Source organism: Cygnus olor, chromosome 5 (assembly GCF_009769625.2).
Source record: "Cygnus olor isolate bCygOlo1 chromosome 5, bCygOlo1.pri.v2, whole genome shotgun sequence".
NCBI classification, from domain to species: domain Eukaryota; kingdom Metazoa; phylum Chordata; class Aves; order Anseriformes; family Anatidae; genus Cygnus; species Cygnus olor.
The window spans coordinates 62,646,573-62,671,707 of record NC_049173.1 but is presented as its reverse complement, the minus strand read 5'-3'; the positions used below and the strand labels follow the sequence as shown (position 1 = coordinate 62,671,707).

The 25,135-nt window shown below is 36.5% G+C and overlaps 1 protein-coding gene and 1 non-coding gene across 4 annotated transcripts in view; both read left to right on the top strand.

Moving 5' to 3' along the window:
- The window catches only part of PDE3B (phosphodiesterase 3B), a 93,101-nt gene that overhangs the window by 27,102 nt on the left and 40,864 nt on the right, over positions 1–25,135 (top strand). The gene's annotated exons all lie outside the window — the stretch shown is intronic.
- LOC121071847 lies at positions 1,688–1,876 on the top strand. The gene has a single exon (XR_005820826.1). It is a non-coding gene; the product is annotated as a U2 spliceosomal RNA (small nuclear RNA).

Below are 25,135 nucleotides of genomic sequence, written 5' to 3'. Positions count from 1 at the left end.
TAGAGTCTATACATTTAGAAACACTGGAATGATACTCTTGGAATATTTTGCTGCATGCTTTTGTATTAAACAAAATCAGAGTATAGCTGGTTTAGGAACCGTTGTACATTTTTATTTGTTTTTGGTTTTACTTGCAACACACCCACGCTGAATAAAAATTACCTGGGGGGAGAGGAAGGGAGGGGGAAGAAAAAAACCTCACCCTTGTATGAAAGTAAAGGAAATAGTAGTGGGACTGCAGTTAGGGCAGTCCAAAGAGAGAAGCTAGGCAGTTTACAGGAAGTAGTACTACACAACGATTTACTAAGGCAGTAAGAAAAATTGCAAGTGTTTCTGGCAAAAATCTTTTCTTCAGATTGAAGAACAGAAGCAGCAAATTTCAGAACCAAGTAAAAGTTGAGAACAATTGCTCCAAATTAAATTAGATTTATTTATTTATTTTTTAAGAAAATGCTTGTGGGACATAGGAGCATATTGGTAAGCACCGAAGTGAAAAGCTAAATAAGGTCCAGACCAAACATAGCTGTTTTGATGGCCTCATTGGTCTTGAAGTCCATTTCAATTTTTTTATGTTTCCTGCACTGGTATATTGTGTTATCTAATTTGGCCTTGAAAACCTCCGAGGATGGAGGCTGCACAGCCTCTGGGCACTTTGCTCCACCTTGCCCTATTGCCTGTCTGTCTTCATAATGAGAAACATTCCCCTTATATCTAGTCTGAGCCCCTCTTGTTTCAACACTGACTCTTGTCCTCCCACTGTGCACCACTGGGTACAGCCTGGCTGCCATCTTGATGACCTCCTAAAGGGCACTGGCAGGTGGCTAGTACATCCCCCCGAAGCCATCACTTCTCCAGGCTGAATAAACCCATACTCCCCAGCCTCCCCTCACAGGGTCAAGTTTCCAGTCCTCTGGTCATCTTGGCGGACCTCTGCCAAACTTGCTCCATTTTAATGATGACTTTTTGTGTCGGAGATTCCAAAACCAGATGTAGTGTACCAGGTATGGTATCAAAGGAGCTAAGCAGAGAGGAATAATCCCTTCCCTTGATCTAATGGCTGTGTTCCTGATAGTGGAGGACAGGATAAGGCTGGCATTCTTCGCTGCCAGGGTGCGCTGCTGGCTTGCGTTGAGCCCCTCATCCTTTTCAGAAGCGCAGCTCCCTTGCCTGTGCCTTTGCAAGGGATTCTTCCTTCCCAGGTGCAGGACCTCACCCTGTCCCTGCTGAATTTCATGACTCCAATTGACCCCTTCTTTCAGCCTGTCTAGGTCCCTTTGGATGGCAGCCTTGCCCTTGTGTAGACGGTCTGCTTCACCCAGTTCAGTGTCATCTGTGAGCATGTTCTGTAAATGTTTTCCATTATTCAGAAAAACATAGTTGGTTTAATTTTTTTTTAAAGTATTTGTGAGTGCTATTACTTATTTGCCCTTAGTGATTCTTTTTCTAGGCCTTCAATGAATTTTCATCCCCCTTAACAATATTTTCTTATGACAAAAATCTCCTCTTCAGTTTTCAGTAATGAAGGAGTTAGGAAATGACATCTAATTCAGTGAACTTTTCTTAAATTTTGAAGTCACTTATGAGTTTTGTTAGTGTAAAAGAGTAAAAATGGCTCAGATCAAGAGTCCATGTAGCTTAATATTCTGTCTATAACCTCAGGTTTTTGACTGAGATCAAATTCAACATCTTTTAACCTCTGGTTTTTGACTGAGGTCAAGTTTAACATCTGTTCTTATTAGTTAACTATCTCCCACATCCTTGACTTGAAGAAGTCATATTAAACAGATTTTTTGGGACTGAAATGTGGGCTAGAACTTCTTCCACAGCTCCCATGCATCTGCCTGTTATTGTAGCGTCTCCAGGAGCAGCACACCAAGGGAGAACCAATAAGAACAGTAATCGTAAGTAGCTGCTTATCACTTCCTGTCTATTACAAGGGCTAGTGTTCAATTAAATGCATTAAAGATCATGAGGAAAAAATAAAGCAGCCATAATCAGAGGCCGATAGAAGGATGAAGAACATGAAGCATATGATGCTCTTTTTCTCCCATCCAGCCTTCTATGCTTCCATCTGTTTCCAGTTCAAGGGACTTTCTAACGTAGTTTAGCTATTTAGTGACAAGTGCCTCCCTTTCAACTTCTGAGAGCTTCTAATTTTGCCATGTCTCCCATTGAACTTATGTAAACTTTTTGCATCCACATGTTCCTTTGATAAGGCAGGTTACTTAAAGAAAAAACTGCTTTCTGTTTTGGACCTGGCTCATCCTTGCCCTTTCTAATGACATTTGGTTCTTGTGCTGTGAAAAAGTAGTCTTTTGTGTTTAACTTTCTACTGACTGTTCCTCGGGCAGAATTTGCAACCATCATGATTTCAGCATAGCAGTATATGTGACACCTAGCAGTGAAAATAACTAGTTTGTTTAAAAAAATCACTTTAATATGATTTTAGGAACCAGCAAAGTTCATGACTTTGTGTATTCTTAGAGTGAATATATTGCAGTAATATGTAGTTTTCCTGTTTCCTGGAAGATAACTATCTGTCATTGCAAATTTTTGCTGCTAGATGTGCCACTCCAAGTGTTGCCTAATGATATCAGATGGTCTTTTGCAAAATACCTAGAGACAAATGAACAGCAGAAAAATCTGTTCACTGCAAAATGATACCATTCTATAACACTGATTTCTTTCTGCAGGGGAAATGTGTCAATTCTGCGTAGTGTGAGAATGGCTGGAAATATTATAACTGTCTTTGCATAATTACAGAGAAATGGCTGCATCTTGGACATAAGGCCTTACAGGTATTTTACAGGTATTTGTGCTGCAGGTTTTGCTCACGTTCAGAGAGCAAACTGTGTATTTTTGATAATACATAGATTATTCCAAAAATTGTCCATTGAGTGTCACTGACTTCAGAAGGCAGCCACAACAGAGATCTCAGAATACAATTCTATGAACAGAAAAAAGGTCACTCTTTCCTTATTAGGTCATATGTTAAGAGTAGAAACAAGCAAGCCAGAACAAAAAAGAAAGAAACTCATTTATGATGTATGATCTTACAACAATTCTATTCCAAATTTTCAAAGCTATTGCTCTTGGATACCATTAAAATTTCCATTAAAATTAATTACAATCAAAATTGTGTAACTTAAAAAAAAAATAATTTAAATTGTTAGCCACTTTAAAATTATTTTAATCTCTCCTTGAATTAAGGAAATAAAATATTAAAATTATTTCTTTAAGATCACCTGTCGTTTAACTGTAATTACCTTAAATTGAGACAAAGCAAAAGGCTTTTATTATTTTTCCTAATTGCAGTACAACCTATACTAACCATTCTGGGCTCAGATTTCTTGGTTACCATCCTGTATGTTCTGTTTGTGAAACTATAGCTGGGCTCCACTCCAAAAACTTCTCTCTGGAAATTTATAATAGGCAAACGGGGAAGCCTTTCTCTTTGGACTTGCAAAAAAAAAAAAAAAAAAACCCATGCTGGTTCTTTATAATTTTTTATTAGTTTATTTGTTGGATTATTATTTTTAGCAGTCCACTGTGACTTTTTGAAAAGTGATATTTTCAGTGCAGTATCAACAGTAGTAATTAACATTAGTATTAATGCTGCACTATTTTCTCAATCAGGCGCTTTTCTTTGGTTTTCAGTACATTTAAACCGACTATACACAACTCTAAAATTCTGAAACTGTGTAGAGTCAACAGAACCTTTCAGAAGCATTTTGTTCATTTACATAGGGAAAATAAATTTTATTAATGAAGTGGAATAAATTGTAGAGATGTATTAAGCTAGTATGAAACGTACTGGAATTGGAATAGTCCTTCACTGATGATTGGCTAACAAGAGGCTTTTGTTGTTCTTTTCATTGTTTATACAAAGATTATGAAAATATAAATTTGATCTATTTTTGATCCTGTAAATTTCTTCTTCCCACTTTCCTTTGACTCTTGCTTTTATTCCAGACATACAATTAAACAAGTATAAAGTTAGTTTCTTCAGAAATGTCCTGAAAGGCCAGGATTCTTCAATAGATATGGCTTAATTTTTGTTAACATGTATTAGACAGCAATTAGAAGGATGGTTGGCTGATAAGATGCATTTACAAAGCTATAAATTAAGTATGCTTGGATGCAAGTGGTGAAGACTTTTTTTTTTGTCTTTTTAGGCCAGAGTAAATAATTCTGAGGTACAGTCCACATACGGCTGCCAAAAAAAGGAAAGTTTTATAGATAAGCTACGCACGACTTTGAAAGAATTAGTTTTAACTCAAATGCAGTAATACTTAGCTTAGTCTTTGTGGAGATAATTTGAACGCATTTTAAGGCTTTATTTTCTAATTTCTTTTTGAGTAGTTCTTTATTGGAGGCAACCACTTTAACAGATTGTACCAAGAATGGACTCTCAGCATATTTTGCAAAGAAACCCTAGTCATTCTCTTTCTGCTTTTGGTAGCTTTGCCTCATTGGCTTATTTCAGAAACTAACCTTTCTTTTTGGCCAAATACTCAACTGAGTTACATGCTGCAGAGCAGTGGTTCACAGACTAGATGGGATCGCTAACGGTTGCTAACCCAGTTTTGTTTCCTGCAGTTGCAAGGGGAATTTCATTCCTGACACAAAACCAAACTGCTTGTTAGTATCAGGAGTTCTCACCATGGAAGAAATGAAGCTTAAAAGCAAAATTATCACAACATGGGAAATAAAATTGGCAACTACACCTTTTGGAGTAAAGGCAAGATGGGGATACAAGGTAATATTTCTTTCTTCTGTAGGAATCATTTACTATTGACATACAGTGACTCCTTTATTTCTTAAGGTTTCTTTCAAATGGAGTTATCCCAGAAGAGGATGTACCTTGTGGTGTAAAATTTTGTGGAGACATACCTAACTAGTTCAGGTACTGCTGAGGGCATGTTTGCAGTAGCACATAATTCTTCTCAGGCTGTGAATTCTGGGAAAGGAACGGAGCAAATATTTAAGTATTGAGTCAATGTTGAACTCGAGCCACTGTGGCTACTGAGCTAGTACTACCTAAGCTAGTTAGCTTGTAGTTTGCAAAGAGTTTTCTAACATACTTCTTGCTAGTTTGTATGAATGAACTAGAAGCATCTCAGTGCCTTCAACTACTACTCGTAGCTCTTCTGTCGTAGTGGAAATAGGCCATATAGTGTTATATGTCCTGTCAGTCTTCTCTTGGATTTTTAAACCTGAAAAAAACCTAGAGAGATACTCATGGCTGAATTTATCCAGTACTTCAAACAATCTGGTAGTTTACTGAGTTAATATAAGCTTATCAGTTATTATTTCAAAATGTGGTGGGGGAGGGAGGGGATGAAATGTTTAGTGTTCTGAAACATGCATTTTAGATTGCCCTTAGTATGTTCTCACTGTATAGCACACAAGTCATAAAAAGTCACATTATGCTTTTAAATATTACTAAAACCTGAAAGATTTTGTTAATGTGATATACATTTTAAATTGCATTAAGTAATATTTTGGGTAAATTTTATGAATTTGGGAGGAAAAATGTTCATGTGCTTTAATGATATCTTGCAATGTTCTTTGACTGCAGCATTAGCTGCCCTTAAAGCCAGTGACCCAACTCTTCAAAAATTAAAACCTCTTTTTTATATCGTTAATTTAGTTCTGTAGTCCCCACACTGGTATTGAAATCTCTGGGATGTTGTTCTTTAGCACTGCTGAAGTAATTTGTGGTAGAATAAGCTTTGAAATATATTTTGCTTAAAAGCATGAATCTGTACTTTCCTCTTAAGATGTCTGTTCTGCATGAGAGAATTATCAGGAAATTGTACATCCTAAACTGGGGGAAGAAGTGGTATCATTACAGTTCTTGGCCCTTAGTAGGTTACATCAGCAAAGTATGTATTAAAAATGTGTAAAATACACGTGATTCACATTAGAATTTATAAATTATTTTATTCTGTAAACAGTCTATCTAATTCTCAGTTTGTGAGTCATACCAACTTTTGTTGTTTTTCATAAACAGATTACATTAGATTTTGAACCCCTTGATTTTTAGTGTAATTGCTAGTACTTGAGCTAAAGAAATAATACTGAAATCTCTGTGCAGACCTGTTCCTGAAGAAAGATTTGATGATTTTTTGAGCCAGTTAATTACTGAATCTTGGTTGTGGTTTTTTGTTTTGGTTTGGTTTCGAGTGAAGAACTGTGCAGCAGAAGAATCCTGGAGTAAGAGAGGTACTAGTCACACAGCAAGCTGAACTGTCAGTGCTCAATCAGGTTGGCATCTGCTAGGGCCTTGCTAGATGTCACTCTCCTCTGTTGCTACAGCATGTTTTGAGATGGATTTTTAAACCTTGCTAATAGCTTCATTAACTATTGAAAGTGTTGCAGCAATGATTTGATAGATTGGACCACTAGAAGTCATTACTAAATACTCTGTAATAGAAAAATGTGCTTCTAAGGTGTATAAGGATTCCTCATTGCATTGGTAGTATGCTGGATGTTTCTGTTACATGACTTTTAATTGGCTAGTCCCTTCCTTACACAAGGCTTTATCAAGAAAGTTAAAAATACCTAGTGGTATCATGGCTAGAAACAAAACAGTGGAAAAGCTTGCAAAAACTACCTGCAAAACCATTTACTAATAAAATGTTTCATTAATTTTTGGCAGAATGTCTGCTTACTGTATTATAATCTGAACTGAAGAAAGTATGAAATTTACAAACCCATCTATGTATTTAAATAAGATTAGTGGAAAACTCAGAAATTCAAACAAGTTGACTGTAAGCTGTTGGATGATACTGAGTGACTGGAGTTAATATTGATATTGTAACTGGTAGATAAAAACTGAAATACATATAATGACAGTAAAATAAATCAGAATTTTAGAAGCTGGAATGAATATCTTTTCATTGAGATGTGCCATGCAATGTCAATTCTGTCAAGAGTTACTACTGAATATCTGTGTCAGTTGTTTAAGTGAGTAAAAAGATAAATGTTTTGTACAGATAATGTGAATATATATCTTGAGCTATGTATATATATGAACAACTATGGAAACTATAAATATGAACAACTATAGAAACTCCTCTAGGAACTTCTCTGCTCCTTTGGTATCAGCTAAGAAACTAGCTAAATAGAAAAGAGTTTTTGTTTGTTTGTTTTGTTTTGTTTTGTTTGTTTGTTTTCCTTTAAAGTTTCAAGAAGACTTGTCCCATCAGAGACCCATCCTGTATTTTGTGGCACCTTGAGAACTTTAAACTACATTTACATATCTTTATGTAAATTGGTTAGATTTTATGAGGGTGGTATGCTCAGATTAAATCTTTACATACCATCAATGATTGTTTATTGAAGCTGCCAATCAGGCAAAACAGAAAATGAAAAGCAACTGTTAGGTTCTTCCTGGGAATATTTAGAATCTGCTTTAAGATAGCAATTGGAGATCATCCCTGTAATGGTGATTGCAATGTCAGTGATTGTTCAGAATTCATACTGGAACAACGCAAACCAGAAGATCCACTACACTTGTGCTTAAATGGCAAATTTATTGGTCAGAAAGTTTGTTAAGCTAAAAGTGGGAAGTAAATAAAGCAAAATTCCTGCAGGCAGCATTGGGACTATTCAAAGACATCATACCGGAAACTTGAGGCAAATGCATGCCTTTTTTTTTATTTTTTTATTTTTTTTATAAAAAAGTGCAAAGAAACATGCCGTGATAAAACAAGGCAGCAAGAGAGGCTTAAAGGAAAAGTAAGCATTCCTGAAAGAAAATTAGGCTTCTGTCTAGAACAGACAGGTTAAATCTAATACTCTGAGGCAGGTGAAAAAGAATCTGAAGAGCAACGTGCAGAAAATACAAAAATCAGTGGTAATATTTCAAATGCATTAGAAGCTTGAAGTCTCTCAGTGTCTTTAGGACTGTTGAGTTCTCAGAAACAGAGGGAGAGTCTATATAAGATGAGGCCATAGCAGAAAAAGAAATGATTTTTCATCTGTTCGCTGTGAGAGAACCTGGAGAAAATTCCATCACTGGAAGTTTACAGGCAATGTTTCAGAGGATTTAAGTGTTTTTAATAAAAACAGCAAAATGTCAGGACCAGATAGCGCAGGCCCAAGGTTCTCAAAAAAACTAAGAATGAAATAATTCAATTGTTGACTGTAATGTGCAGCTTTTTTACTTAAAATGTGCGAGGTCCCAGTGGAGTGGAAGACAGCTGATGTCATATCACTTAATGAAAGTCCTTAGGAGAGCTTTTAAAAACTGTTAGCCAATAATGATGATTTTCATAGCAAGCAAACTGGTAGAAATCATAACAAACATTAGCATTATTCATTTCAGATAAATATGGTGTTTTGGGGGAGAGTCAACACTGCTTTTGTTAGCAAGTCTTGCAGCAAACAAAACTGCAACAGTTTTTGGAACGAGTCAGCAAGTCTGTAGATGATAAAGATCCATCTGACACTGGCAAGAGTGGGAAAGGGAAGAGAAAGAGGTAACAGAGCTAATAAAAGCTATTGCAACAGCTTTCATACAAGGAAGGATTTATGGACTGTGGCTGCAGCAGGACAAAAGGTATCTACAGGGAGAGTATGACAGTGGTCTGTGAAATCATGAATGACAGGGAAAGCCAACTTCCCAGGGGTTAAACTGGATCCAACAGCCATGTAGTTCCCTATATCCTTCTGCTTGTCTTTAATAGTTGGGTAACAATCCTCTGCTCACTCTGAGCTTTCAGAGACACCAGACATCCAGTGCCACCTAGTCCAGTCCAGCTTGCCTAATCATCCTCAGCTTGACCTGCCTCTGCTCTGGATTGCATTGTGGGTGGTACCCTAACCTCTGTAAGCAGACCAGATACTTGGGAAGCTTGAGGCCAAGGGAAAGAAAGCATTGGGCATGTTGGGCTTCTCTATATCCTTTGTCACTCAGTCATCTTCCCCATTCAGTGGTACACTAATGTTGTCTTATACTCCTCTGTTGTAGAACAGGACTGGAAATTGAAGAGGAATGACCTTTATGCCATGTGTGCATCATCTTTGTGAAAATCTGCCCTCGTAGCTCTATTTTTAAAATGGTATTTCGCATATACTCAGTAAACCCTTTTTATCTTTAGAGCACAGCAATTGAAAATTCCACCATAATGTGCACAATTTGATCTCAAGTGAACTTGGCCTATAATTTCAGCTCTGAGCTTGGGCTGTGCCCCCAAACTGAACAGGAGGATGGGTTCTTCCACTCTTTATCTCTTCCTTGGCTTGTCATGCATGATTTGATAAGGGATAAGAACTGAATGTGGGTGTGGGGGAGAAAATAGGACAAAATGTTTTGGTAAGCAGAAGGAGAGAAGCTGGGAGCTGGGTCTGAAGGAGAGGAGGTTCAAATGGTGGTTTGAACATGCATAAGAATGGGATATTTTATATCTGGAGTAATGAGATTGACACACTAGATGAGGAGGTTATGATGAGAAGCTTGAGAAGTAAACATAATTAGAGAGAGATGGGAATAAGCAGGCAAGAGACAGGTCTAGATTTATGCTAGAAGGGACAAGGCTGTAAATCTTGTATTTGGGAGAGCAAACAAAAGTTTGTGCCTGCTGTGGAATGCTGCAGCTGGAGCCTGAAAGACACTGTCTCCCCGCTGTTGCAAGCAAGACCTGAGAAGTGCTCCTATGGCTTTTTAATATTCATCTGAATAAGAGATGTTAAGCTGACTTGTACCATTCCTTGCTCCAGTGGCACAGATCTGCTGATAGCTAGTCACTCTGTCAATGGGATGACGTGTGATGGAATTCAGGAGTTTTGGTTTATCTTGAGAGGAATTGGTAGCAGGAATTAAAAAAAAAAAAAAAAAAAAAAAAAAGTCCTTAGGTTTTGGAGGAGAAAAATTAAATAATTCTGGAAATGAAATTGCCTATTATTTGTAAATTCCAATTATGTAATTCCATACCCCTCTGTTGCCCCTTTTCCTCCTTCCCCCTACGTCAAATCCTCAAATTGTTGATACATCGCAGTGAATGATGAGAGAGGTGCTCTTCACTGCAGTGCCCACTTCACCATGCCCCCAAACAGGGGATGGTGTAAAAAATGAATCAGAAGTCAGAAGAAAACAAGAGATGGGATTATGCTCCAGGCAGTTGCACTCACACTGGGGAGCTGAGTTCTACCCTTACTGTTATCATTTTTTTTGCGTGTATGTGAGATCTGGGGTGAGTCACTAAAATCTAACTTTCATAGGTGGTTACTAATTGTATGGGTTTGTTTGTTTGTTTGTTTCCTTTGAGACTGTGGATCTGATTTGCAATAATGGTAACCATTCTTGGCTATCAACTATACCTTGAACATCCAAAATCTACATGAGTGGTGACAGAAACTGTATGTTCAATTCTTAGCCATCTAAATTTATCATGATGATTTTTAGTCTTTTTCTATCTGAGATACTAATCAGTAAAGTACTTCAATATCTTATGATCATTTTGTAACTAAATTTGTGGGAATGTTTGTAAGTATTCAGGTGTTATGGTAAGCACTATACAAAAGGCAGAGGAAGTATATTTGTTGAGTGATTTTGAACTGCATTCAGCAAGGATGGGGCCATACTCTAAACAATAAAGAAGCAGAATACTATACTCATTCTGTGGACCTGATCTGTTGGTTTTTTTCATGTTTGACAACTGACGTTTTGCTGTATTTCTCTTGACAGACTGAACTCCTATCTCACTAAGCCATCTGTAAATCCCTTGCAGCTAAATCCTCTCAGTATTTTGACAGCTAGTGTGTATGCTTCTATTTCTATTTAGGAAATATCACGCTAACATGTATGTAAGCATAATTATTGTGCCTGATTAGGCTATTTTATGAGATTAAGGATTTCATAGGTATACGTTTCTTCCATTGAATTTTGAAAAATGCATTCCATTCACTTGAGTCAGTGATGATGAACTACGTACACACATCACCAAAAAGGAATGTGACAGCTAATTAAACAATTGTTCTTTGCAATGGAACAAGTTCTGTTGCTCATGAATTGAAATTATTGTTTATAATGCATCCGCATGTGGCAGTGCTATTGCGATCCTAAAACATTAACCACAATATTTTTAATGTCAAGAACAGTGTGAGTGCTGCTTATATATTATAAATCTGTATTACAAATACGTGTAAGTATATTATATTATACATTATTGTACATCAGCTTTTCATATATTTCAGTTATAATATTGGAGTTTTGTGTGCATTAAAGCACTGTAATATTTTTAAGAAACCTACATTTATGCTTTACAGTTTTGCTGGAAATGTTACAATACTAATGGCTCTAAACTGACTTCAGGTGTACGTGATTATGATGAAGCCTTTGATTTTCCAGCAATAATTTATCTTTTTTTCCACGTGCAGGTCAGATGTGTTTGGAAGAATTAATCTGTGCAGATAATATGAAATGTGCAAAAAATTCTATAGCTAATAAGACTTTAAGAGCTACGTTTTGTTTCAGGGTTGAAAGTATGACAAGAAAGGATCACTGTGGTTGAAATAATTGAATGACAAAGCATCTTTGTCTGATAGTGTTGTTATCCTGATAACCAGTCTATTGCAATTGTCTTTGTCTTGGTCTGTCTTTAAAATATTTATCATAAAACTCTCATCTTTCTTGGAGAAGATGGAGACTTTTTTTTCCCCAAAATTAACACTATAGAAAATTCATCAGAAGATTCATCTTTATTCCATTAACAGTTTGGAAGGTTTATGGTAAAGAATGTATGAGGTCACATAAAATGTGTGAAATAGAAATATTGAATTGTTTCTGAACTTAAAATGGTCTGTTAACCTTTTATGCCATAATTGTTTAGACGTGGGTGTGTTACCTTGCCATTGTTATCTTATGATACATCAGCTATCCTGCAGTAATTGCTGATGGATTTCCTTTTATTCCCTGTGTAATAATCCATTCTCAGTGTATTTTCTCTGAGGGGTGATATTTTGAAGCATTTTATTTTTTAAAAACACGGGCTACAAATGGAGCAGCTGACAAGCAGCAGCTTGCACCACACTAATTGTCTAATGGATGCCTCTGAGAGGGCCTAATGCTTTCAGAAACATCCCACTTCTCTAGGGTAGATCCAGCTCTGTGAAACTGCAGCACTTCGCGTCTTGAGTCGTGCATTATCAACATATTTCCACCAGCTAAGAAACCAGGTAATTCACATTTCCTGGAGTTGAGGCATATATATTGAGAGGTTAGGATTTATCAGGTTGCTTTGAAAGATCATAATTTTAGTGCTTTTATGATATTCGTGACTTCCAGGAGGTTTTGTTGTAGTATTGTAAAGAAAGTGCAATGTAACGTGGGTTGTACAGAAGATCTAAGAATGTTAAATGTATTGACTTAATATTGGCACAAAACAAACATAAGGAATCTCAGCATTTACTGTTGGTTTGAGTATATGTTCAGTTAACATAATTCTGTCCTTGTGATTTGACCCAGAAATTTAACATGTTGACTTACAGTTTTAAACTGATGATGAAAATCTTTTTTTTTTTTTTTTTTTTTATCAGAATATTTCACTATTCCATATATATGGTTTAGGTTAAAGTTGTTGAAGTCCAGTTCACTTCTTATTGGACAGCTGTCTCCACTGCTGGCATCCAAGTTATTCTAAACTGAGTGGAAAACAGGTCTCAGACTTTCATTGCCTATATTGTTATAAATGTGCTGTTCAGAATGACAGACTTCATCTGTTTACTCTGTAGTATGCTGATCTCTCAGCAGTTTAACTTTTTCCTTTCCCACCAGCCTCTAGTAATTTGGTTCAAACATTTGCATGTTAATAGTACAGAAAAGTCAAATTTGCATCTTTTACCACGAGTAGTCTTTCTCTATACAGACTGATGATGCAGTAAGGAACCAGTTATGAGGGCAGCTCATGAATATAAATAGTCCCATTTTACAAGTATTTTGCCAAGGTCAGTGAAAGAGAGGAGGGAGGTCAGAAGTAGATCCTTAGTCGCAATCACATCTGGAGCTGAAACAAACTCTTTCTTTTTCTGTAGAAATTTGGCAGTGCTTTAGGGTTGCCAGAGTTTAGATGCTAAAATCTGGGACAATGGCAGAGAACTAAACTGTGCATAGATTAACTGTGCATGGAAAGTACAATTTATCTGCATACTAACTACTTTTCCGGATGTCCCATAGCCTTGATTTCTGCATGTTTGGAAAAACAACTGTTACCACAGAAATACAGGAAAAGCCATACCCTATATGCTTTTCGTAAAACATCAGATTTGACCACTAGATCATAACATCTTAATTATACAGGACATCTGGCAATCCTGTGAGCTTCAGTCTGCATTTTTTCCCGCATCACAGAAAAAATATTAATGCATCAGCAGAAAGCATTCTTTGGATACAGTGATTATTGTTCAAGATGGCACTACTGGCACTTGGTTTTGACCTCATCACTTATTTCTGCCTGGCAATGACTTTCAGTATTGTCCAAGTGCAGACTGGTGTCTTCTCAAAGCAAAAATATTTTTTGTTTTCTCTTATCTGTCAATCTGTCCACTTAAGTAGCCTCTGTCATCATAACATTGTAAAATACAACTCAGAAATCTCCTTTGAGTGAGGGAAAAATGCATGTCTGTAAGTTCAAAAAAGAATAATGTTTACACGATTCTTCTCAGTTTAATACTGGCTTTTAAAGAAACTGTCTCGGGAGTGTAAGCACTTCAGGAAAAGAGGATGCGGGTCACTTGCAAAAAATAAAATGAAATAACATTAGCAACTCAGGGATAGAACACTTTTTTTCATTGCTAGAAGGAACACAACAGCCAGGGAACATGGCAGTGGGTGCTTTCTAGGTATTTCCCAGCCAAAGTAGTCTCCTCTCTTTGTATACAGCAGTTATTTTTCCTCCATATCCAATGAGTCAAAGTGATGGAGTACATAAAATTTTTCTGTAATTATTGACCAGTCTTGTAGTTTGACTGAGTAAATACTATGAGTATGTTTAATGACTGTTAAATATAGTCTAGAATAATGCTGTAAAGACAAATCACTGAATATATGCTTGAGGAATATAGATTGTTGGCTATGAGCTAAAATACAAATCCTTGTATCCTCCTGTCCCCTGGAACATCCCTGGCAGGTCGAAGCACTGTTTGGAGATGGTACTTTACCACTTACCAAATTCAAGACCTTTTATGTTACAGTTCACTTTGCCATATAGATTTGGGAAACTTGGGAAAAGTACTTTTAAATTACCCTTTGTTAAGGGGCATTAATCTTCTGAGTATAAATGATTTTTTCTCAATGAGAGCACAAATGACCATGGCAGTGTAGGTTTGGACATGAGACAGTTATGGTAAAAAGTTTCAAAATTGTCTATCTTTTTTTCTGCTGCAACAGATGAGGACTGGTTCATAATCTGTTATTTGTGCGGGAGTGAAGGCAGGAGCAGCACTGCTTACTGTGAGCCTCATATGCCCATTGCAATAGCCTTCGTTACCTTACTAAATAGCCTGGAAAGAGCATTAAGCTCTTTCAGCTATTTGATTTCTAGCATCTCAGATAGTTTGTTAGAATGGTAGCTTGAAATAAGATACACCCCTAGACCATAAAAAAAATGTCAAATAACTCTTGTCTGAATCCAGTTTTCAGTAGCTGTGTATAAAATTATGACCCTTGTGGATAATACAGGCTGGCACTAGCCTCAGTTAATATCAGCAGCTCGAACCATTCTTCAGAAGGAAAGCTTTTCAGGAACGTCTTTGAGAGGGCATTAATAGCCTGTCTCTGAGAAGGTTTGTTCACTTATGAGAAAGCCATATTGTGAACCATGCGAATAATCAAGTGATTATGGGGGGACAGTTATTTTGGATCAATGCAGAAAATCCATTGAGGAATGATGAGAGGGAAGTATTGGAATTTTTTTATTAAAATAGAGAAACTGATGATAGAGAGAGAGCCTACAGGCCAATTTCACTATCTTTTCATACAGTTGCAAATGTCTACTGGTTAGGGGGAGGGATCAAAAAGCAGATTGACATTATTATAGATTGAGCACATCGGAAAAGAAGAGTCACTTTATACACAAGTTCTATTGTTATGTGTCAGTCAGATAACTGCACTTTCCAAGTTAAACTTGATTTTGCTGTATTCTTGTCCAAATGGACTTCACCACAAAAACTTTAAATCCTCCTCTTTTTACAGAGTATTCAAAGCACATATTGCATTAAAAATGCATTCTCTTTATAACATAATTAATATAATTTTATATATAATATAATAGTAATTATATATATATATATATATATATATATATATATATATATATATATAAGGCTTAAGGTGCACATAATGTCAGGCAATATGCTTGGCAGAAGTACCGTGACATAGTATGGAAAACTTCATACCTGTGTTCCAGTGTGGCTGACTGAAAATCTCCGTATGGCCCTTCAAGCATCCTTAGTACCTTAGTGTCTGACAAATTGCTTCTTGTTTGTTGAGTGGTCCAAAATAGTGTCTCCTCAGCTTATGCTTCATGATTGTGTTATCACCGTTAGTTTGTTGAGTAAATGGCAGGCCTCAATATGTGCACAGAAGGGTTTCCTTAAGTCAGTCATTAGCTGGGTAAATCTAGTGTCAAAACAGTTTATAAGATTGTTACCTATCTGGATATTTTTATAGGTTTTGATCCTTTTTGTTTCATTACTTAAAGGTGGAAAAGGCATTTGTGATTATTGACGGTGAACCTAGTGTCAAAAAGTTTTAAGGCTTACAAAGCTGAATTCAGGATGATAGAAGCAACAAAACTGTACTATAATTGAGGCCGGGCTAGCTATTGTCTTGCATGGCCTCAGTGCTTCCCTGTGATGTGTACAGAAACAGTGAGGCAGTGGCAGGAGAGAAGCTGCAGCTCCTTTGCACCCCTTAGCCTTTCCTGGCGCTTTATCATGTTATTCGCAGTTCTGATGGTTTGGGTTCATGTGATAGACAGGATTATGTTCTTATATTTCTGCTTTTAGAAATGAGTAGAGCAGAAAGAACAATTCCTGTAGAAGTATGCTTATTCAGTAAGTAGTATCTGAGGTACAATACATGTTTTAGCTAGGTTTCCGGAGAAAGCGAAGTTTGTGTGGTTCTGCCCTGCAGGCAGAAAGGTGCAGGAGAGCATTTGTGCTGTCTGTAATTTGCTTGTACAGCTGTCTCCTCTTGCCTGCTGGCTTTTGAACCTGTTGCATCACTTCAAAATAAATAAATTGATAGAGGAGTAGTTATTTTACTTATGATGAAGTTCCTTTAAGTTTTGTGATTGTAGTTATGAAGGACATGTGAGATCCACTACTTGGTAGAGACTACCCATGGGGGAGACGTCACCATTTTAAGTGCACGATAATTTCAGTTTCAATTTAAAATGTTGGTGTCATTTTTTGACTGTTCCTTTTTTTTTCCCATACAATATTTTATTAAATTAATCTTGAGGCATTTATACTGATTTTTTATATTGTTTTGTTGTTTTTTAAAACTTTAATAGCTGAGTCCTTTCCAAAAGATTTGCTAAAATTATGAGGAGCAGAGTTCCTTTCTGTAAATCTTTAACTACATGGCTGGCAACAGCTTATCAAGCAGAGTTTCCCTTCTGCCTTGTTATCCTGAGGTTTCTGAAGATGTAGCCTCTTTTCTGGTTCTGTCCTACTCCAGCTGCTCCTTCTCTATTCTAAGCCTGTCTTGTTGCACCAAATAGCTTGTCTGAGTAGGCACATGACAGTTACATACCTCTTTAAAGTTCTTCACATTTTAAATCAAAATTTGTCAAGTAATTTTGATCTTTTGAATTCTGGTGTACCACTATATTAAGTATAGTTATAACATATATTTTTTTTTCTGTAAGTGACAACAAGTTAGAATTTGGGGAGAGAGGGAGAAAGTAGGGAGAGAACTGATTTAGGACTCTCCTCAGTTTTATTAGCTTTGAAGACAAAAATAACTTTTATACCCTTCTTTGGGGCAGTAGCGTTGAGGTAGTAACAGAGGTAGAGTTGTATTCTTCATTTTAGAGTATCTTCTACTCTAGTGACAGCTGCCAGGCAGTGATGCTGTAATAATTTTTTGGCAAATAACCTATCTTACTATGTAATCAAATAAGATGAAACCCACCATCACCACATAAGGCATATTTGCATGTTTAATAATGCTTCTGTTCTGATTTTTTTCCATTATGCATGTGGATTAGTGTTTGTTCTCTTTATAAACATGGAGATAGTCTCTTCAAATTCAGGTCTTCCTGTTAATATGTCACAATACAAAATGTGGTCTAATATTTTGTGTGGACTCATGTTTTTAGCTCTAACATAATCTGCCTTCTGCCTGGTGAAGAGAAGGTCTCCAGAGATTGAAACATGCACAGACCTTAATTTTCATGTATTTTGACAATTAGTGAAAGCTGTGCTGTGAACAAAAGAGCAGTGAAAAAATCAATTTGATATGATACAGCTGCCAAAACTTACTCAGATGTGCTCAGCTTGAATCTTGCTACCTGCCAAAAAAAACTAACCCTAGCTGCTTTTCAGTCCCCAGCTGGAGAGGATTTCTTTATTACATTCTTCTTTTTTTTTTTCTTTTTTCTTATAACAGCAAAATATGTGAAACTCAGACGGTACTACCTGAAAGAAGACAACACAAAAAATGTTTGTTTTACTTTTCTTACATAAGTTGGGCAAAAATGTAACTAGTGTAAATATTTATTAACACTTTTGTCTTGAATAAGTACCCTGTATATTTCTGAATGAAAGGTAGCATTACGCGAGTCTTGGAATTAAACAATTATTTAAGCTATCTTCCTACAATTTAAATGTTGTAGTTTGGTTTCATGTTTTTAGGAAATCTTGCTAGCTTTTAGGTGAAATTTAATTTCCCACTGTATCTTGTGTAAAAGCTGCCAGAAAGATTGGATGATGCAGCAGCATCCGTACACTAGCTGAGTGCTGAGAGTTCCTTCAGGCTGTCTTACTCTTTCAGCCCTGTTCTGAGCCCCAAGATTCAAAAATGCTTGCATAATTGGGTACTGTTTTGTGACTTATTAATTGCTCTCTTGGGTATATAGTTGCATGTGAGCCAGATTGGCTCCTTTCCCAGCTTGCATCACTGGCAGCTGTTTTGCTTGAGGCAGATGGCTTGTAAGAGAAGCACCCATAAATTAGGGCATTGCTACTTTTCTCAAACCATTCTGTGAGTGAGAACCTGATAAGATGACGTTTCAAAGTGTTTTCTTGTATGCCCTAATAAACTTCTTCCTGTCTAAACAGTACATTTTACAGTAATCTTTTTTTAAAGTGTTTCAGAGAAATGTAGATTCTACAATGGAGTCAGCATAAAAATCTTATATTAAGAGCCATTAATGATGTTTTCTACACAAAAGATTGTTCTGGAAGATAAGAATTAATATCAGAAAGGTGAAAGAGCCTTTATACTGAGAGTAAGAGCATTGCTAAGGGCTGTAGCTAGAGAAGAAATGGAATAACATATGTTAGGAAAACATTAGTGGTCTACTCAAGAGTTTTAGACATTTGCTTATAATATTTTTCTTCTGGAATTAATGCTCACAGTTCCCATGTGCTTCTGATACTTATGCTTCCCGTGTGCTTCTCATACTTACACTTCCCATATACAGTAATAGCTGTATTTCTACAAAACTTCTAAGGAGAGATGTAAAACTTGTGCAGTTTCCTTGTAGCCAAGCACTAGGATTCTTCTCCACCCATATGTTCATTCTGCAGTTGTGCGCATATCACTGCTCTGGCAACTGGAAAACTTCTTGCACGAGCAGGATCTAGGGACAAGCACACAAACCTTGCCGTACTATGTATGTCTTCACCAGCACAAACCAAAACTCTTATCCTATAATCTTCATTTCTTACAGCTACATAGCAATTTCAATCCAGAACAATTTGTTTCTTTTATCTGTTTCTTCTTGTGTTTCTGTACTGCTGTATTTTTTAAAGCAAATTACTTTTTTTTTTCCTAGTTTGTTCCTCAAGGATTCTTCTTTATTGTTGACTATGCCTCCACTCCTCTAGTGGGTTTCAAGAGCCATCTTCACTCTAGTCTGCTTCTGAAATATGCGTTTCTAAGTACGTCTTTGCAGAAAGGCCTGCATTTGAGAAATGTGGTATTCGAATTGGATTCATACTCCAGGAAAAAAAGGATTACTAGAGGAAATATCAATAATTTCCTCTAGTGAAGACCTAAGCTTTTATGCTCTGATGGCAGGTTGGGAAGGTTTTTAAATGCAGATTAGGCCCACATAGGTCTTGTGTTACAAAGAAGGGAAAAATAATTGATCTCTAATTAAATTTAGCTTGGAGAAAATAGTTTGTCTTTCTTCCATGGGGAAACAAAACTCTTCAGACGAGCTGTCAGAGCTTTTGATCTACGATATTGGTCCAAACTGCCTTTATATGTGGACCACTGTTAAATCTCTGTGCTTCATTGCCTTCTTGCCTTACCTTGAAGAAGTACTCAGAAGCATCTCTGCTCACAAATCAGTCACAGAACCAAACTGTGCTTATCATGCTGTTGTTTATAAATCATGTTTGAGTTGTTTAATGATTTAAGTCACTTAGCTTCTGTGGTTATGACAAGCGTTGGATTATTTGTTTTTCATGTTTTTAATTTTCTCTAAATGCCAGATTTTCTCATTTCACTTCTGAGAGGAAATGCTGAAATATAATGGTGGTCTTTCTGCTCTGCTGAACTTGTTATATAATTCCTCTTTGTATGTGTGAGAGACACTGTGGGTGTGTGTATATTCTTTTGAAGGAGAGAAGGATGTTGGAATTTGGAGATAGATATGAGCTATCTCTTGCACTGTGTTCAAATCAAAATTATTCTTTTTTTTTAAACTACATTAATCTGGGGAGGCTGGGCTTTCACAACATGCTCTTTCACAGCATGTAGAAGTGAAGTGATTTAGAGCACTCAAGTTAGCATGCATATGACATAATCTAGATCAAATATTTCAAACAATCACATATTTTCTCTTTCAACTGAAATTAGCTACTGTGAAAAGACCCAGATGTTCTCCTAAAAAACAGGCTCTAAATTAAACCTGTCAGTAGTTATGGGCTGGGTGCAGAAATTACTACGATCTGTTTTATGTTGTATGTAAGGAAGGAATAAAAATAGTCCCTTTGGGACCAATGTTTCATAGCTTTGAGTGTCTCCCCCCCACCCCCGCCTTTTTTTTTTTTTCTAATCTCTGTTGTTAAAGCATAACTTGACTGCTTTTACTTCAGCGTTAAGAGAGAGTTTCGGCAATTGGTGGCATAATTGAAACGAGGGCAACTGTGATCACAGAGCTCCAAATCAGGAGTGTCCTTTTGTGGTTGTATTGACTGGAGTCAGTAATTGGTCTCAAATGGTTGTCACTTCCAACAGATGTCTACATACCTGTCTTTACTAACCACTGCAAAGTGTAGGCCAGGAAATTTCAAATCGTAGCTCTGAAGGAAAGAGGGGTTTGAAACAAAGACAAGCTTTGCTTTTCTCTTTGTTAAAATGTGGAAGTAGGAAAAAAGGAAGTTAACATTAAACGCTGTTAGCAATTTTCAGGGTTTTTTAGTCCATCTCCCTCAAAATCTGAGAGAGATTTATGGTTTGTTTGTTTTTCCTGCCATCTACTTCCTACTGACTGATCTCTGGGTCAGATTCTCTGGTAATACTTATGGCAATTAGCCTATGTCTTGCTGATCTAATTGCCCTTATAGGCCAGCTGACTGTCCTTGGCAAAAAGAAACACAACAAAGTTAGACAGCATGAACAGACAGACTGAAGAAAGAGCGGGGGGGGCGGGGTTGGGCAAGCAACCATACAAGAAATTGTACCTTCTTTCCATTTATTTCAGACAAGGTTCTGTCAACCTGTTTTTATATTTCTGAGTTTATGGCTCCTGACTTTAATCCCATTCTTCTCTTTGAAAAATTTGGTCTGTGAAGTGTCTTTATTTTCAACAAAATTCCTGGTATATAAACAGAAATGTCAGTGATTGCCAATAACAATGGAGAATCTAAATAGCATAAATAGAAGCTTTCTATGTAAAATTTGTTTCCTTTTGTCTTAAATACTAATTATTTTCTATAATCAAGTTGCAGTGAAGAGAGAGGTGTTCTGCATCTTCTGACTACTACTTCTTAAGGGAATAAGTTATTGTTTTTTTGGTTATCCTCACTTCCAAACATTGCTGCTTGAATATGAACGTTAAAGTAGTTTGTTATGCTATTTGCAGTTGGATAAAGAAAATACTGCAGTGTGAGACATGATGAAATCTAGCATGGCTCAGAAGAATTCATACCCTTCACTTGAAGATTTGCTGTTCTCTCTTCTCCTATCATATGACCATCTTTATTTAAGAGGATGCACAAGCTTATTTTAAAACTGTTCTCTCAGGTTATTTGATCCAACACAGTGGAAAGTGCTGGTATGATCATTAGCCATCACCATTGAATTAAAGTGTAAGCAATTATGTAGACAGAGCAGATCACAGACCTTTGTATGACAATCTGGGCAGTCAGGAAAATGTGTAACTGTGAAATAATTCTATTGAAAGCAAATAGAGAGTTAAGTAATGGTAATTTAGAATCTCACCAGAATATTAGTCATACCTTATTTCTCTGTTCCTCTCCCGAAGGTGATGTTCATCTTGTTTCTCTCCAAACAGTATTAGTAAAATTTTTGGAGATACAACAAATGGGGAAAGGACTGAAGTTGTTTTCACTCAAGACAGTAATAAATACTTTTGAACTTAAAACTTCAGATGCAGCCTCCGAAGGACACTTGCTACGTATAAGGAAAGTGCTAATTTCCTCCAGAATTCTTAGACATCTTTCTGAATTTGGTTTCTTTTAAGCCCGTTCAGTGATACAGTGCTCAGTTTAGAGACATATTCTTTTGTCATTTAGGACAGTGATTGTACAGTTGTGGTAGTGCCTGTCTTGCTCAGTTTAGACTTGCAATTTACTTTCTTTGCCAATCAAAAGTAGGCTCTATTTAGATGTACTGCTAATAAATTCATTAACTTGTTTGTTTAGTGAAGTATGATCATGGGTGTATTCTCAGGTTTGTTGGCTTGCTATTTGCAGCTTGGTTCAGTTTTGTGTTTATTTTAACATTTGATGTTACATTCTAGTGTTTGGGGTTCTGTGCTGCTGAGAACACTGCTCTTCTCCTTGTTTGTCACCGTTGAACAGCCCTGAATGTTTTGAACTAGCAGCCTGATATTCACATTTTGAAAGTGTAAAGAGAAATAAAATTGAGATATATCTAGTGAAAGAGCAAAATTTCTGAGCTTATGTTTTTCAGTAGATTTTCTGAGCATTTCTGCATTTCTGTTGCATTTCTGCAACATTGGTGGTTTTTCTTCATTTATTTTGTTGTTACTTACAGCTTACTGATGCTTTACTATGACAGATGTGATAGACAGTAGTGCCATGATATGTTTTAAGAAACTTGCATGGTGTGTTTAGATACTTCATATGCCTGTTTCTGTACATAGAAGAGGATTAAGAGGATTAAGTCTTGCATTTGAGCCATAACCAAATCTGGTGGGATAGGTTCAGATTTATAATAGTTTGTATCATGTATAGGGAATGACTTGGTTGTGTGGAACTTTCTGGAGGGAGTGGGAAACTGCTGCTGCCCTTGGGAGCATGTTGGGAATTTGGGCAGGGGGAGAGGAGAAGCTTTCAGACTACAAGAGTGGAGGAAGAATGAGATTTACAGAAAGGAGCTGGCAGCCTGCAGTTCAAAGACAGAGGAGCAAATCCATGACCCAGGCCTTGGAAGGAAACTTCCCATGGATACAGAAGGACAGTACAGTCTTCAACCAGGAAAACTGCTGAAATGGGTCCATTTTTATAATTACTCATTTTGCATTAATTGGAGATCAACCTGGTCTATCGATCCCAGGTTTTTCATCTTTAATAACAATCAGAAGTAGCATTTATTTCAGAAGTGGATTTTTTCCCTTCTGGGGTTCTCTGCCAGGTTCTGTCAAACTGCAGCTTGGGCCTCCTTAGCCAGAGGATGATGTGTCTGGGCCGTGGCTAGTAGCCACGGGTTGACCAGTCTCAGGGAACTTCTTTTGAAATATCTTTGGTTACACTTGGCTTCTGTAAAAACCTGCAGCAGGGAGTGCGATAATTTAACGATGCAGTGTAAGAGAAACACCCTCTTTGGCATGTTTTAAGCTTGCTGCCAGCTGATCTAACAACATGGCCCTCACTCGTACTTGTGAACAATACTGAGTAACCATTCCTTATTTACCTTCTCCATAACACTGGTAGCTACAGAGCGCTGTTATACCCCTCTGTTTTCTTCACACTTGAGGGATCCCAGTCTGTGTAGCTCCTCACAGTAGAAGCTGCTCTATAACTTTGATTTGTCTTATTATCCTGTCCTTTTTTATTTCTTCCATATTTCTATGTTTACACCCACTTATATTGTGGATGTAGCATGGACTTATGCAGTAGCTATGGCTTTTCTGTATTGTCTAATCTTTCTTTTCTAATATTTCATTAAAATCTTTGAGCACAGGGCTGATACAAATGACTTCAAGATCTCTTTCCTGGCTGATCTTCCTGATATTTCCTGGCAGTACAAACCCAGTTTTCTGTATATATAGTTAAAATTTATTTTTGTTCTCAGCATTTGTTCATTAGTTATCACTGAGTTTCATCAGTGTTTTATTGCCTGTTTACTCATTATGTTATCATCTTTTAATGCTTTTTCACAATCTTCTATGACTATCCTCAGAAACTGTATGTCAACAGAATGTTGACACCTCAGTTTTTTATTGCCTTTTCAAATCATTTTATGAGAGGGTTGACTAGTATAGATCCCAGCCTGAATCTCTGAGGAAGTCCATTTTGATTTGTTTTTCTTTTGTGTGAACTTTCTACTGGTATTCTTTACTTTGTACATTTTAACAAGTTCCTAATCCAGAAGAGAGCTTTCTGTTTCTTTCTGTGTCTGTGTGGTTTCTTCAAGAGCATTAATGAGAGACCATGTCAAAGTTTTTTTTGCAAATCAAAGTACACTGACTGGCTGGTTCACTTTTAATCAGTGTGCACCGTCTGTTTCAGAGTCCAGTAGGTTTATAGTACATGGAATCCACGTATGAAAATTCTACTGATTTTCTGCTAATATTTCATTTAAATGTTTAAATAGTCTAAATTCAAAATCTATAAATTCATTTTTTTTAATTTTTTTTTCCTTCCAGTTCTTGCCCATTTCCTCTTACAGCTTCCCCACATTCATCTGCATCCCTTTAAAAGGTGATGTTATACTCGGTGCTTTCTGTTCCTCTGGTACAAGACACAATGTGCAATTGGTTCTACTATGCAGTATAGATTTTACTCATTTGAAGGTTACTATAATAAAATCTTATCTTTCATGTGTTGGATTGGGCATGAATAAATATTTGATTATTTATTTTGGCCAGTCTTCATCCTAGTTTAATTTGTATGTATTTTACAAGGGTGTTTGATTAATATATGCATTTTGAATGTCATAAGTTAACTGATAAATTCAAAACACTCAAGTGAGGAATAAATTCTAATGGCCACATTTCATTAAATGCTGTGAAAAATATTTGTTAGTATTAATTTCAGAATGAAATCTGTAATTACTGTAATAAAAAAAAAAAAAGGCTTTTAAAGCATAAGGTGGATAGTTTCCAGGTTTAAGAGAAATGAATAACTATGCAATTATTTGTCTTTTTCATAAAGATCATGAAGGTGTTTTTTATTTATTTAATGGAATAGACCATTACCGTGGTCTGATAGGTATTCCTTTGTAAAAGCTTTTTCCATGTCTCATTGAGACAGTATTTTTCTAGTCAGATAGCACTGAGAACCTCGGCATCCCATACTTTTTCTATGGCTAGTGTTAGTTTTAAATTCAAGGCATCTTCTTTTCTGCTTTTAGGAAAAAAAAACCTTGAAAAGTATGAAAAATTCTTGGATAAGCTAGTTGAGAGTTGAATTTATTGGAAAGAATATAGAAGTAGACACAGATGAATGTAGGCTCTTTTTGTTGGGTTCATCATATTAATAACTATTTTGAAAAATATAGTCCAAAAGAGACTTCATA